Source organism: Macrobrachium nipponense, chromosome 11 (genome assembly GCF_015104395.2).
Source record: "Macrobrachium nipponense isolate FS-2020 chromosome 11, ASM1510439v2, whole genome shotgun sequence".
Classification (NCBI taxonomy): domain Eukaryota; kingdom Metazoa; phylum Arthropoda; class Malacostraca; order Decapoda; family Palaemonidae; genus Macrobrachium; species Macrobrachium nipponense.
Window position 1 is genome coordinate 47,514,114 of NC_061087.1, and position 15,980 is coordinate 47,530,093.

General features: G+C 42.0%; 1 protein-coding gene across 2 annotated transcripts in view; it reads left to right on the top strand.

Annotated features, from left to right (window-relative positions):
• The first annotated feature begins 6,367 nt into the window (after positions 1 to 6,367).
• The window catches only part of LOC135205750 (tyrosine-protein phosphatase 69D-like), a 472,711-nt gene continuing 463,098 nt past the window's right edge, over positions 6,368 to 15,980 (top strand). For both annotated transcript variants that reach the window (XR_010312592.1, XM_064236870.1), the window contains exon 1: positions 6,368 to 6,524. The gene's annotated coding sequence lies outside the window, so the exon portion shown is untranslated. The remainder of the gene's footprint in view (positions 6,525 to 15,980) is intronic.

Genomic DNA, 15,980 nt, shown 5'->3' on the forward strand with positions numbered 1-15,980 from the left:
TGTGTGCTTTGTCTGTATGACTGATTGATAGTACAGTAGTGATAGATTCTGGCGCTGAAGGGCATATGTCACCGGACAAAAAATTTCTTGTGAATTACAAAGACTGTGAATTTGATCAGGGTATTGTTGTTGGTGATACTGGAAGATTAAGAGTTCCAGGTACAGGTGACATAAAGTTGTCATCAAATAATTCAATTGATAAAATGTCAGATGTCCTTATGTTCCTGGTTTGAGTACTATTTTGTTGTCTGTGAGTCAATTACTGATCGTGGTATTAATGTCCTGCTTACATCGAAAGGTTGTCAATTTGTTGATGCTGATGATTATGTTGTCAATGGTTCAGTTTTGAGTACTGGAAGCCGAGAGAATGGTTTGTATCTTCTTGATGGAAAACCAGACACCAAGTAAGGTTTTGTAAGTAATGTTCAGGATTATGATCTGTGGCATCAAAGATTAGGGCATGTTGGTAAACAAAAATAGAAGTTTTTGTGTTCTCATTCAGATGATGTGAAATTTACAAATGTAAATGACATGTGTGTTGCTTGTGCTTTAGGTAAACAATCAAGGCAAAGTTTTCCACATTCAGTCTCACCTAAAGTTTCGAAGGTCTTAGATCTCATACATGCAGATCTGTGTGGACCACTCCCTGAGTTTTGGTGGAGCCAGGTATGTACTCACAATTGTTGATTATTATTCTGAATTTGTCATTGTCTATTTTTTAGTGAATAAGAAACAAACCAAGGACAGAATTATGGAATATGCTGCTCAATGTGCAACTCAGAAAGGAAAAGTACTGAAGATTTTCAGATCTGATGATGGAGGTGAATTTATTAATAATGGTTTGCATTCTTTTTTTAAGAGTAAGGGAATTGTACAATAGAGATCTGTAAGGTATACCCCTGAGACGAATGGTGTTGCCGAAAGGCAAAGTATGTCAACATTTGAAGCAGCTAGAAGTATGATGTTTAACGCTCAGTGTTCTAAGAAATTGTGGGGAGAAGCTGTCAATACTGCTGTGTATGTTCAGAACAAAGTACCCCATACAGGTGCTAATACTTGTATTCCTGAAGAGAGATTCACTGGACTGCCTGTGAAATATTCTAATTTGAGAGTTTTCAGTTGTTATGCATATGTGCATGTACTTAAGCAAGTTAGAGGTGACAAATTGGATGCAAGAAGCAAGTGTTTGGTCTTTGTTGGGTATGGCAGAGAGAGCAAAGGGTATCACTTATTTAATCCTGATAAACCATAGGGTATTTCTGTTGAGCATAGTGTTAAGTTTGATGAAGGTAAGTTTACTGCATGCTCTGAGGGTGTGACAGATGTAAATACTGTTGTTTATTCCCCAGTGGCTGATTTGGTCGAGGGAAATGATGTAGAGTGTAGAGAAAGTTCCTGTTACGAGGAAGAAATTGAGTTCTGTGATACTGAACATGGTCACTTTGAAGGGGAAAAATGTAAGTAAAAGAAGTGGGGAAATCAAAGAAAATGTGCAAGATAGGAGGTATCAACTGAGAGACAGAAAAAGGAAAGAGTTTCCTGATTTTGAGATGTATACTGCATTTTTGTATTGTGATGTTGTGTTTGAAGATCACTTTGACCAAATACTGTAAGTCAGGCCCTGGAAGGCAAAGACAGTATTCACTGGGAAAATGCTATGAAGGAAGAGATTCAGTCTTACATAGAAAATAATGTGTTTGATCTTGTTAAGAAGCCTGTTGGTAAAAATGTTGTAAAATGTAAATGGGTTTTTTAAGATTAAGCGGAATTTTGATGGGGATGTTGCTAAGTTCAAAGCTAGACTGGTAACTGTGGGATGCTCATAAAAATATGGTATTGATTGTTTAGATACCTATGCCCCAGATGTTAGATACAGTACGCTGAGACTTTTCTTTTCTCTGTCTATTAAACTTCATCTGCCACTTCACCATGTTGACATTTCTACAGCCTTTTTAAATGGTGACTGAAAGGAGGAAATATGTGCCAACCTTAAGGTTTTGTAAAGGATAATGGTAAAGTGTGCGAACTGAAAAGGGCAGTATAAGGGTTCAAACAAGCAAGTAGAAGTTGGTACGAGAAAGTACATATTCTTGTTGGAGCTGCTTCAAACAGTTTATGTACAAACCATGGGTCTATGTGTGGAAGAAAGGGGCCAAACTTGTCATTGTTGCAGTTTATGTTGACGATTTTTCCATATTTTTTTTTTTAATGATATGTGCCATGTTGAAAAATTGAAGACTGTATGTGTAGTAATTTTCCTACCAAAGATTTGGGAGAAGTTTCTGAATGTCTTAGGATGAGAGTAACGAGGACTGAGGTAAGTGTCAAGTTGGACCAAAGAGCATATTGTGAAAAATTGTTATCCAAATTTGAAATGCTAAATTGTGTTAGTGCTAAGACTCTCATTGAAAGTGGTCTATTGTTACGTAAAAGTAAAGACTGTCCCATTATGTGCCGTATCACCAAGCGATTGGTTGAATGTTGTACTTGTCATTATGTACTAGACCAGATATTGCTTACTCCGTGAATTATTTGAGTCAATTCAATTATAGTTATGGTAAGGAGCACTGGCATGCTGTTTTGAGAATTTTCAGATATCTGAAAGGAACTACGGAGTTTGGAATTAATTATTCAAAGTCTGAAAATGACGTGACAGGTTTTTGTGATGCATCTTTTGCAAATGAATTGGAAGGGAGAAAATCTGTATTAGGATATGTTTTTAAATGCTCTAATGGTCCTATTAGTTGGGAGATTAGAAAGCAGGAAGTGACAGCATTATTGAGTACTGAAGCAGAGTACATGAGCATTGCCCATGCATGTAAAGAGGCTGTGTTTTTGAGAGGTTTTCTTTTTGAGTTATGTAGTAGATCTGGAAGTGTTTTGCTGTATAATGATATGAGTGCACTGAAGCTGACTGAGCATGAAGGGCTTCATGTCAGAACCAAACATATTGATGTGAGGTATCATTATGTATAAAAGAGTTGTGTAGACTTGAGAAAGTGTACCTGTGCCATATGTCATCCAAGGATGTGTTGGCTGATGTACTGACTAAGGGCCTAAGTGCACAAAGTCATGTCAAATGTGTAAGTGTGTTGTGAGTTTACAACAGTTGGTATTGCTGTAATCTGCAACATGCATTTGTTTTTCTTTTGTGTACGGGTCCACATTGCAAACCTCTTTTGTATCCGTTAGTCCCTGAATAAAGCCTCACCCTAGGAAGATGCATTTCATCGTTCCACCTCAGTTCTTGAAAACCTGATATATAATTGGTCAATTAGCTCCATATTATCACATGCCCTTCAGCATCAGAATTCATCACTATTGTATTATCAGTCAGTCGTGCAGACAACCACACAGAAAAGTGTTTTCTTTTTTTTTGAGTAAACTTCTTACCACCATCATCACTTTTCTTGTCATGCCTCTTCGGAATAGGACACTCCTTGATGGGATGCCCTTTTTCATGGCAGCGCCAACAACATCCATCTGCCACTTGTTATCGTTATCCTTCTTGCCAGGAAACTTCTTGTTGGTAAAGAAAGTAGCACGATCACCAGACTCTGCACCAGTGACATCTCAACGCTGACTATCGTCCAGTAGTTTGGTGCTGACAGTATCCAAAACCATATCCTTTACCCCAACACACAGAGTCATGACCAAACTGTTATACTCACTAGGCAATCCTTGGAATATCGTGGCTGTCAGATACTTGTCCTTAACTTCTTCTCCCAGACTTCATTTCTTGCCCCAGAGACGTGATGTGTGCAGTATAACCCTCTATATCACTGAAGTCCTGAAATCTTGCTTGGCTCATGGTTCTAACCAGATATATGTACCCCAATAGCCTTTGGTTTCAAACTTCTTCTTCAGAGCTTCCCATGCATCTTTAGCTGTTGCTGCACTGTTCACATACTGATAATTGTGATGGTCTACCATGAGGCATATGTCGGCAAGAGCTCGTTCTTTGCAGCACTCCTTCCCATCTGCCGTATCAGTTCCTTGCACAGCTGACCACAATCCATGTCTTCTTAAATAGTTAGTCATGGAAAAACACCAATTCTTGCAGTCTTCTCACCCTTTCAACTTCGTGATCCCGAAGCTGCATGGACCCAAGCCTGGTTCACCCATCGGCCATCTTGAATGACCGAGTCTAGTACCTTCAATCTCTTGTCGAAATTAGTATCTGTTCTTCTCAATTAGCTCCTGGACCCATAACCTGTGATAATATGGGGTTAATTGACCAATTAAATATCAGGTTTTCAAGGATTGAGGTGGAACGAGGAAACATCTTCCTGAGGTGAGGCTTTATTCTGGACGAACAGATACAAAGGGATTTGCAATGTGGACCCCGTAGACAAAAGAAAAACAAATGCATGTTGCAGATTACAGCAATACCAACTGTTGCAAACTCACAACAGAGTTCCACACGCCAATTCTCTCATCAAATTGTTGTAGTGACCTTTCTCCTCTCTTCTTTTTAAGTAGGGCCACATCCAGCATCTCATGCTTTGTTTCTTTTGCTTCTTGCACTTTCGTTCCTGTCGTATTTTCATTATTCTTAACATCAAGATGGCATAGTAATGATCCACCATGGCCAGTGCAAGTTCAGGGTCATCATTTAAAGTGACCAATATCATGTCCAGATATTGCTGAGTCTTGACAACTTCCTGTTCGTCCACCTTGTGCCTCTGTCAACAGTGCCTGGAATGGGAATGAGTGCCAACTCTCATCAACCAACTTTTATATACATTGCAACACGTTCACGATACAGTTTACGTACCTCACCTATGTCTGATTCTGTTTTACGTGTGTCATAATCGACTTACATCTGAGAAAATTGCATTTACATCAGTCCCCCGTCCCCCCAAAAAAAATGTTACAAGTGGTTGTGGCCTAGATCATCAGCGACATACGTGTGCGTCTATGTACGTCGCAAATCTCATCTCGACTTGCGTAAATTCTATCGTAATAATACATTGCGAGCGTCGTAATGTTATTGTAATCACCTGATTTTTTCCCAAGCTCGCGACAGTCGAGTCGTAAGCCATTACGACGGTCGTGAGCTTTATTCGCCAAAGTATGATCCAGCCTATAGCCTTATAACAAATAACAAAGCTGGACTCAGTAACAAAGATTAATGAATAGGATATTTAAATAAATTCAAATTAATAAAGCCAATAAAAAGTCAACAAAACTATCCAGTACAAACCAACTGGCAAAAAATGCCATATTGCAGCAATTAATGAGCCTGTTTGTATTATTTATTATTACAAAGAAAAAGCAAAACACATGAATAAACAGATGAGAGGAGGAAACCGGGTTCGAGACTGCCTTTACGCAGAGGAACTCCAGCCAAAGGCCATGCATGACCCACCTGAAGGTTTGAGACATTTAAAGCAGTCCTTTTCTGTTGGTTGAAGGATCCGATGGTCAACACTAGACAGTGACCCTTAGTCAACTTGTTGTGTCCCCCCCCCCCCAACCTTCTCTCTCTCTCTCTCATCTCTCTCTCTCTCTCTCTCTCTCTCTCTCTCTCTCTCTCTCTCTCTCTCTCTCTCTCTCTCTCTCTTAATTACTAACGCGCTCAGTCTCCGTGTCAGCGGAGGAACCCACTTCTAACATATTAAACAATGAAAAATATGCCCTTACAATGATTTATTATCAGTAGTGACGCGACCAACCTGGTTAAGAATATTTTCATTTTAATGTAAACTCTCTATACAGCACACAAATATTGAAAAGTATGACAAGATATCAATCACATGCATTCATCAGCGATAAAAATGTGAAATAAGATTCAAATATTGGCACTTTTGTGTTCAACTTGGACATCGTTTAAATCGTAACTGCAGCGAACATTTTACCGTGATCATTCACACTTTTGAACATATAAACACGACTGAGAGTGTAATATCCATGTATATAAGTGAGAATATGTGTTTACTTAAGAACAAGAGGACGTAGTATGGTCGGGGTTGGGGGAGGGAGGAAGGAGATGAAAATCGTCGTGCCACTGTACGTAACAGGATTTGATTTAAAGACATGTAATCTTGTCCAAAGAACCTTTTCTGTGGGTATTTTTGCCCAAAGTAGATGTGGATTACACGACATTTCCGTCTAAACGAAATGGAATCGATGGAAAAATGATCTAAATTAAGGTATATATAAACACTGTCGTCTCCTGTGACAGACGTTTATATTATCAGTTGAGTTGATCACTTGTGTTTTGACATTTTATGCAGGTGTTGTTGAACAATTTACGAATGTCTGGTAAAGAGAAAAGAACTCTATCTAAATCTTAAGCGAGATATGTTGATAAAAGGCGATGAAATAGTGAATTAGTCATAGTATTTGCCAGTGTCTCGCCGCACCCAGCAACTTTGTCCGGTTGCCGTTAGATGGCATTAGTGTATAGTAAGCGTTGTTGTTGTCGTTAACTTCTAAGAGTAAACAAAAGTTCTTTTAGTGGTTTTTTACCAATCACAGGATTCCATTACCCGGGATAGGTTGTTGCAAAGATAATGATGGTAAGTAGAAATTGAGGGAATTATCCATTTGATATATGGCATCATATATACAGAGAATGAATGGGTTGAATTTGAAGGTGCTGCAGAAGACGCCTTTCGTTGGTTGTAGGTAGTATTGTCAATGAGTGAGTGAGTGTGGGAGGGGAAGTCGCCGAGATTACGAGTAGTACCTACCTTTACCCTACCAATCTTCCCCCCAAGGACATTTGACACTTGTCTCCCCCACTTTAAAGATATTCACATCTTTCATTTATCGAATGCTTCGACTGCAGACGATGGGAGGCTACCTACTAGCCTAGCTACCGTGTTGTCATCTACCCTAAGAGTACCACTAGGTAGCACAGCTGAGGGTAGCCTCCCCTTACTCCAAAGGTCGGCCTCACGTAGGTGCTAGATGCTGCACCATGGAGTCGTGACAACTCCTTACAATAGGGCTACCCAAACTTCGATTACTATTACCTAAGGTAAACAACCAAGTGGACTACCTGGGCCAGTCTTGCCCACTCATTGACCCACCTTCCAGAAAAAGTACTTTAACATATCCTGACATCAGAGATGGACATCGGTTGTGGAGGCAACACCTAGAAACTTCTACTTTCCTCTTGAAGTAAGAGTTTTCTCCCACAGTACAAGACAACGTCATGATGTAAGATTGAACAGAGGTTAATGAACGTCTAGCCATGCGCAGTGCAAACTTACCTCCATGACACTTGAAATTTTTACCTGAAACACCTTACATGTAGAAGATTGACACCATCTCGATGTTTGCGGAGTCACTTGTGTCAATAAACTTTTCATTTCATGTGCTAAATCCACACACCACTCGTACCCATAGACGCTGGGCCACTTTCTTCCCAACAATCTTAAATGATGACGGTGATCACCCTCGAGTTCAAGGAAACTCGCGATTTTTCGGGAGAAAAGAAGAAGAATGCGTTAGATAGTTTTGAATTAGATAGTTAAACATCAGTGTAAGGTTATGAATTACATATTCTTGATAATTAATTTTGAAAATATTCGTTGTTGAAAAAGTAACTAGATTCCTGATTCAAATATCAACGGTTTTGCTGTGAACGATAGCTACGGCGTTGTTCGTGCTCTCTTATTTTGTATCAGTGTTGCCAGTTGGTAGGGTAAAACATCAAAGCAGGCCACGCAGGCCAGCTACCATCAGTGCAAGCCACCCTCCGAAAAAGTACATTATAACGCGTCCTGACACCCGAGATGGGCATCAGTCGCGACTTGTTGTTGGTGAGAAACGGAGCTAAAGACCTCTACTCTCCTTTCGAAGTAAGTATTTTCCCCAAAGTTAGAAATTAAGGCCAAATTTTAAGATTTAAACAGATTTAAACAGAGGGTACTGAAAATGGCGCCCACGGCAGTGGAAATCTCACCAAAACGCTTTAGAAATTTTTACTTACAACTAAAAATGTTTCGAAGATTGACGCCATCTCGATGTTTACGGAGTAGCTTGTGTCAATAAACTAACCATTTCCTGTGATAAATCCGCACACCACTTGTACCCACAGACGCTGGAGCACTTTTATCACAACAATCGAAACACGATTTTCTCATCAACAACAAGCCAGGCGTAAACAGCTGTTGGGGTAGAAGATGACGAGAAGCGTTCTCTTGGCTAATTTTTAATAAGTAGTAAAACATCAATATTTTACATATTTATGATGATTAATTTGAAAATATTCGTTATTGAAAAAGTAACTCGCCTCTGACTCAAATTTAAGTAATTATTTTTCTGAATTAGAACGTTCTTTCAAGTTCTGTATTATGACGTCACGACATCTTGACTTTCGTACCTATTGTAAATAATTGCTATACTCAACTGTCATTGCAGAACAGTTTACCAGTTATTCGTGCAGATTTGTTATCAGCTATACATGTAATTGTTATAATCGTAATGCGCATATATATCTTTATTATTTACTTTTTGGATATATGAAGATGTTTTACTGCTGGATTATCGCCGTAGTGTGACGCAATCGTTTTCGGTCCATGGGCCTCTGTCTGTTTTCGCACCATAAGAAATTATGGGCCGAATTTGCAATGACCAGAAAGTCGTTAAAAGAGGAAAGTTAGCATTGAGGGGCATATGTTTTGACTGAGAAAAATACAAATTTATTCAATAGGCTATGCTTGTAAAAACAAAAAATACTTGGTTTATAAAAAATTTGATTGACAACTAAGCAGCATGTCTACTATGGGTTTCAGAGACAGTGCAAGCACGTTTTGGGCAATACCTATTTCTGTAACGAACACTCGTAACAGAACGAGATTTTGCTATAGTGCATTACACCCAGTGCCGTAATTTATAAGGGTATCGTGAATCACTAATCGTAAAGAATAACGACACTTGTCCTTGTACCAAGAGACAAAAACTCCATTATGCAGAATGGATACGAACACGCGTATAAAGCTCCACCTACCCTCTCCCCCCCCACCCCCCCCCTCCACCGCCATCCCCCCTTTTCTTCTTCGTTCCTCCGCCTTCCTTTCTCTCTCTCTCTGTTGCCATTCGGTATGTGTGACCCTCCAAACTGGGTATAAGACTACACACAAAACGTTGAAATTGGTGAAATTAGGCTATGTATTGGAAGTATATACATAAATATTAAAGCAATTTTATCATTATTGCATTACTATGACAACTAGAATTCATGGAAACAGTTTATAATAATGGAACGGCGTAGTGTGAGGCCTCCACTAATGTGGCAACGATGATTTTGCCATTCTTAGCATGCAAACATAAAGCATGCAAACATTAAAGGTTACATTTATTTCTGGCATACGATTATTTAAGAAATTCAAAAATACTAATAAAGACTGAAATCAATGAAAAGTGCTAGCAAAAACAAAAAAGCAAAAAAAAAAAAAAAAAACGTAGTCGTTCCTCTATGCACTTTTTCCGTATTCGTTCCTCTATGGTTTTCGGCAGCCAGATGTACGAAAACGTTAGAAACATTTGATTTTATCTACGTTAGAAATATCTGTAATTTTTTCGGGGTAATTTGGTTGCTAAAAAGGGATAATATACATGAATTAAATCAAAATTTTAAATAACAATGTAAATTTAAACTAAATAACGTAAAGTAAACAGTTTAGGGAATAAAAACTTGCAGTTTCGTCGTCTGTCGTCGTCTGCTGTTTGTAATTGTGTTTATGGCGCGCGCGCTTAGAAACCAGGAACAGCAACGGGTTTAAAGTGCAATGTGGAGTGAACTGAGACCAAAATGTGTATAATAACAATCAAATAAGCACTGTGGAGTTTCAGTTGTGATGGCAGTAAGGATAAAAACCGCCGATTACAAGGTAAGAATGAATTCAGTTCCAACCATAACCCCGGGAATAACAAGTTTCATACTTTCACTAATATAGGCAACAAAATGTTGTTTTATTGTGCTGATTACAACTGCAATCTTGAGTAAGATCAATAAACGTTACATACATACGCTAACATTGTTCAAATGAGTGCTGGGAAGGCTGGGGAAAGATGGTGTCCGTCACTGATGAGAACCGTCCATGAAAAACGTAGCCGCCATATTGGATTTCAAAACTGCCTTGAAAACATATTTTACGAAGAGCTCACATGCTTATTTTTAGTTCGTTATGGGGCTTCATATATCACAATATTGTTGACGAAACTTCAGTCTTTTAAATGGTATGCTTAGAGTTGCAATTGTATTCATGTTTCACCAATTAAATATCGAGTGAATAAGACCCGTCCACCGTGATGAGGGTTGGCCTGAACTGATGTTTCCCCCTATGTGTTTACCCTCCAAACTGGGTATAAGACTTACATAAAACCTTAGAAATAAGTGAAATTAGCGTATCTATTTGTAGTATATTAACATATTAGAGCAATTTTATCATTATTGAATTTCTGTGACAACTGGAAATCATGGAAACAGTTTGTAAATGCATCGGCGTACATGTGAATATCCACTAAATTGGCAACAATGAAATTTTGCCATTCCTAGCATGCAAACATTAAAGGTTACATTTATTTTAGGCATAAGTACAATTATTAAAAATAAAAGTCAAAATAGTATTGTAGACTTTAATCAATAAAAAGTGCTATAAAAAATAAAGAATTTTTGTCATAAACAATTCACTAATCTGTCGTCTGCTCGCTGGTGCTTTTAGCAGCCAGATGTACATACAGGGTGTCCATAAAGTCCCAATACCATTACAATATTCATTGCCTAGATACCATATAATATAGAATAATGCAGTTTTTTGTAGAATGTTCTACATTCAAGCTTATATTCAGAGCACTTCATTCTACAAAAAAACTGCATTACTGTATGTTATATGGTTTCTGAGCAATAAATACTTGTAATGGTATACTGGGCCTTTTTGAACACCCTGTACATTAAGACAAAAATTGTTCCCGCCATGGCCTCGCTGTCAACACTCTCAATGTAGTTCAAGTCAATTTGGAGTGAATTAAAAACAAAATGTGTATAATTACAATCAAATAAGCATTGTGGAGTTCCATTTGTGATTGCAGTAAGGATAAAACCACCGATTGCAAGGTAAAAATGAATTTGTTCCGACACGGGATACAAACCTTTTGGTCCTTTTACAATAGGAAGGTTACTAGCGGCAGCCGGATAGGTCGTAAGCTTTCGAACAAGGGGTTCGGTAGTTAACTGCTTGTCCGACAGTGCGCACGCTGTGCGACTGGGAGATGAAGAATCACTTTTGCTTTTGGCCTGCTGGTGTGTAGATGTGCTCTTCAACGCTCTCTGCCTGCTTCATCGTCGTGTGCTTTCAGGATATTTGTGTTTTTCAAACATCTAACTCACCTGGTAGTTATATATATAGCTTGCGTCCCCGACGTCACGGCAGAATTTCAAAACTCGCGGCAATCACCGATTGGGTAGTCAGGTACACCACCTGTGCGCCCTCTACCCAGGTACGTAGAACCATTCCAACTATTCCTCAGATCTTCCCTGCCGCCGCTATGGTGACATCGTTGGAACTTCGCTCGCTTAGCCCGTGTTTTTTGCAGTTGTTTTTGGTGAAGTACACTTTGGCTTTGGCTTTCGCTTGATTTGGATTTTGGATTTGGATTTTTCTTGACTTATTTGGATATTGTTGGTTTTTACCCTTGCTTTTTTTATCTCTCTTTTGATAATTCCCAACATGACTGACTGCATTGAATGTGAGAATGTGTGTGAAAGGTTGCAAGACTCGGCTTGCTAAATCTTCTATAGATCCTCATTCTATTTGTACCAAATGTAGAGGTAAAGTTTGTGAGTTGGGTGATAGGTGTAATGAATGTGTGGACTTGCCTGAAACTGAAACTGAATGGATTGATTATTACCACTGTGCGGAAATTAGAGAAGGATAGAATAAGGAGAGCGAAGAGTACTATGTCTCGCTCATCCAAGGATAGTCAAGGGATAGACAGTTCTCTCTCTATCAATGTACCTTTTGATCCTTCGCACGTAGTAGCAGTACCAGATCCAAATACGGAAGCAGGTAAGAGTCCAACATTGAAGGACATGATGACAGCCATTCAAGCCTTTGGACAACGGGTAGAATCCCTTGCAGAGGATAGGGAGAAATTGTGGGCTGATGTGAGAGATCTGAAAGTGGCTAGTGATTTAAAAAGTGCAAGTGTAGTGGAGGGTGCGCCCTCTCGGACCTGTCGTGCTCCTAGTCCTAGACCTCTTCCAAGCTCACCAACCCCTGTGAGAAGGAATGTCGACCGAGGAAGGGAGACGAGAGGTTTTAGCTCCCGAGCGGCCGTCCCCTCGAGCGTACCTGTAGACGAATCCCAGGACGCTCACCCTCGCCATTGGAAAGGTGAGGTTAAAGTGTTTTCTTTGTCGTCTGACGACGCAGTACCCAGACGGGGCTGGCATCAGACTTCGAAATCGAGACCCATGAAAAGACAACATCCAGTAGAGCAGGACGCCGAGCGTCAAGAACTGCCAGGATGTAGTCATTGGAGCAGCCCAGAGCGATTACCTTCCAGCTCCGATATTTGCTCTCCTACCAAGCCAAGACGCAAGATGTCGCACAGGCGGCCGTCGTCTTTGGTAGGAGGCAAGGAAATATCGGAGCGGGGGAGGCCTTCGGTGCCGGCAGCAACTCCGGAACGTTTCTCTTTCGACTCCGATGCTTACTCTCCTACCAAACTAAGACGCAAGATGTCGCACAGGCGGCCGTCGTCTTTGGTAGGAGGAAAGGAAGTATTGGACGGAGAGAGGCTTTCGGTGCGTGCTGCGACTCCTGATCGCTTCTATTTCGACTCCGGTGCTTGCTCCCCTACCAAGCTAAGACGTAAGATGTCGCACAGGTGGCCGTCGTCTTTGGTAGGAGGACAGGAAGTATTGGACGAGTGGATGCCTTCAGTTCATGCTCCAGCTCCTCCTGCGGATTGGCGTTTGTCTTCAGGACGTTTGTCTTTCGCCGAAAATGATGAAGAGAGAGAGATTGAATTTGTGGCTTCCCCAGTTTGTCCCCAGCAGCAAGAAGCTCCGCAGTTTTATGCATTCAACTTCCCTGTCAGATATATACTTAGCTTTAGACTCCATCGTCCTGACAGAAATTCAAATTTCGCGGCACACACTACAGGTAGGTCAGGTGATCTACCGCCCTGCCCTGGGTGGCAGGACTAGGAACCATTCCCGTTTTCTAATCAGATTTTCTCTGTCGCTGGTATTGTCAACATTGTTGTTGGTACCTCCGGACTGGAATTCTTTTTTCATCGCAATTGATCTTTTTGGCCGACTTTTGGTGACATACTTGGATCGTTGTAGTATTGGCATACGCTATCGTGGACTTTTTTCTGGACTTGCTTTTGGATTTTTCTGATGATGTCTGACTCGAGTATTGTTGTGAGAGTGTGTGAATGAGGGCTGCAGGGTGAGGATGCTGAAGGCTTCGGTAGATCCTCACACTGTATGCAGGCGTTGTAGAGTTTATGAATGTTCTTTGGCTAACACCTGTAAAGAGTGCGAGAGTTTAAGTGCTGAAGAATGGAAGACTAACTTCTTATTTGAAGAAGCTAGAAAGGGATAGAGTGAGGAAGGCTTCCTCCAAAAGCCTAAGTAGATCTAGGTCTAACAAGCTAGTATCTAGTTTTGTAGCTTCTCCTCATGCAATAATTAATCCTTCTCCCTCTGTATCAGCCCCTTCACATTTTGCAAATCCTACAGATTCAGCATCGGAGATCGAAGATCTGAAGGTAACCCTTCAAAGAATGCAGGTCAAAATGGCAGCATTAGAAGGTAAGCAGAGTGGTTATGACATATCAGTGGACAGTGATGTGAGTGTCCCCAGTGTAGTGGAGGGGGCATCTGATCGGCTCTGCAACGCTCCCAGGCCTAGACCTCTTCCAAGCTCCCTGGCCCAGAGGAGAAGGAATGTCGAAAGCCGTACGGAGGTTGTGGAGGTTCCCCACTGGTCAGGCGCCCCTGTATCGCCTCAGACTGCCAGGGCTCGCTATAGAAAAAGCGTCCTATGTGAGTGCTTCTCATCATCAGAGTCATCTTCACCTAGGCGCGGGTGGAAAGACACGAATCTTTCTCGCCCCTTGAAGAGGAGCTGGAAAGCGCCTGCACTTAATTCAAATCCTGAGCGCTTCACAGAAGAAGCCCCCTCGGTAATCAAGAGAGCTAAAAGAGCCTTTTTGACTCCCGTTGCTGTAAGGGAGCCCCAGGCGCCTTCCAGATCGCCCTTTCCTCCTTCTGACAAGGACAGAGATGCGGCTACCAAGAAGATCCTGCTGAATTTGCAAGAGCAGATCTCCTCCTTGGTTAGAGTACTCTCCAAGGAACCTCCTTGTAGGAAGGATACCACTCTTCCTATCAAGAGGTCCGTTGGGCGCGAGGCGCTTTCTAGGCGCGAGGAGCCTTCCAGGATTTGAGGCACTAACCCTGCGCGAGGCGCTAGCCAGGCGCGAGGCGCCAGCCAGGCGCGAGGCGCCAGCCAGGCGCGAGGAGCCAGCCAGGTGCGAGGAGCCAGCCAGGCGCGAGGAGCCAGCCAGGCGCGAGGAGTCTGCCAGGCGCGAGGCGCCAGCTAGGCACGAGGAGCCAACCAGGCGTTAATCGCCAGCCAGGCGCGAGTCGCCTGCCAGGATTTCTTTGCCTAACAGGCGATCGCCCGTTGTTGAACTTCAGCATTCTGTGGAACCTGAAACAACTCATGCATTAGGACATAGAGCTGCGATGTCGCTCAGCCCTTCCCCGGATAGAAGCCCTTCTCCTTCAGACCGAGTGAGATCAACAGAGGATTTATCCGACAAACGGGATCGGTCTCCTTTAAATGGACTCGAGCTGGAAGACGTATCAGAAGACGAGGCTCCAGCGAGTGAAGGACTATCCAATTACAAAACTTTAACCGCCTTATTACTCCAGGAATACGGAGATTCGCTGAGCCCTGCCGCCCTTCCTTCTCCTCGCTCGCTCTTTTCGAGTATCAAGGCCTCTAAGTCCTCTTCATTCTTGAAAATGAGACCTGCTATTTCGATGAAGAAGGCTCTCCAGTCTCTAGGTTTTTGGATGAACTCTAAGAAAGAACTGGGGAAGACTGTCTTCTGCATGCCTCCCGCCAGACTGACAGGGAGGAGAGGCATTTGGTACGAGACAGGAGAGAACATGGGCCTGTCTCTCCCTGCATCAGCGGAGTCAGACTTCTCGAGTCTTGTCGACTCTTCCAGGAGACACGCATTATCTTGGCTCGAGCGACGTAGGGCATGTCTGAGTTAGACCACCTCCTCAAGGGACTTTTCCACGTGCTGGAGGTGTTTAATTTCCTGGACTGGTACCTTGGGGTTTTGGCAAAGAAGACCCATGACTCAGAAGATCTCAGCCCAGAAGTGCTTCTTAGCATTCTGGCATGTATCGACAAAGCGGTACAAGATGGCTCAGGAGAAGTGACTTCCCTCTTTGGAGCGGGTATACTAAAAAAGAGAGCGGTTTTTGGCTCCTTTTTGACGAAGGCTGTTTCTCCTACCCAGAGAACTGCTTTGCTGTTCGCTCCTTTATCGGACCATCTGTTCCCTTCTCAGTTAGTGAAGGATATATCTCACTCACTGACTGAGAAGGCGACTCAAGACCTTCTTGTACAGTCAGCAAAGAAGAACAGACCTGTTGCCTCGGATGAAAAGAAAGTTTCTCGTACGTCTCAGCCGCCCTTTCGTGGAGGTCCTACTACACGACCCCCCTCCAAAAAGAAGAATTCAGACAAAAGAGGAAGATCAGCCTTCCGGCCCTTTAAAAAGGGCAAATGATTTTCAGACCCTCCAAACACCGGTAGGCGCCAGGCTCCGGGAATACGCGGAAGCCTGGGCACTGAGAGGAGTCGACTCCTGGTCGCTGTCGGTTCTGAGGAAGGGATATATCATCCCCTTCAAGGACAGACCTCCCCTGACTTCAACTCCTCGGGAACTGTCCGCGAGATACAAAGACCCTGTTCTGAGAGATA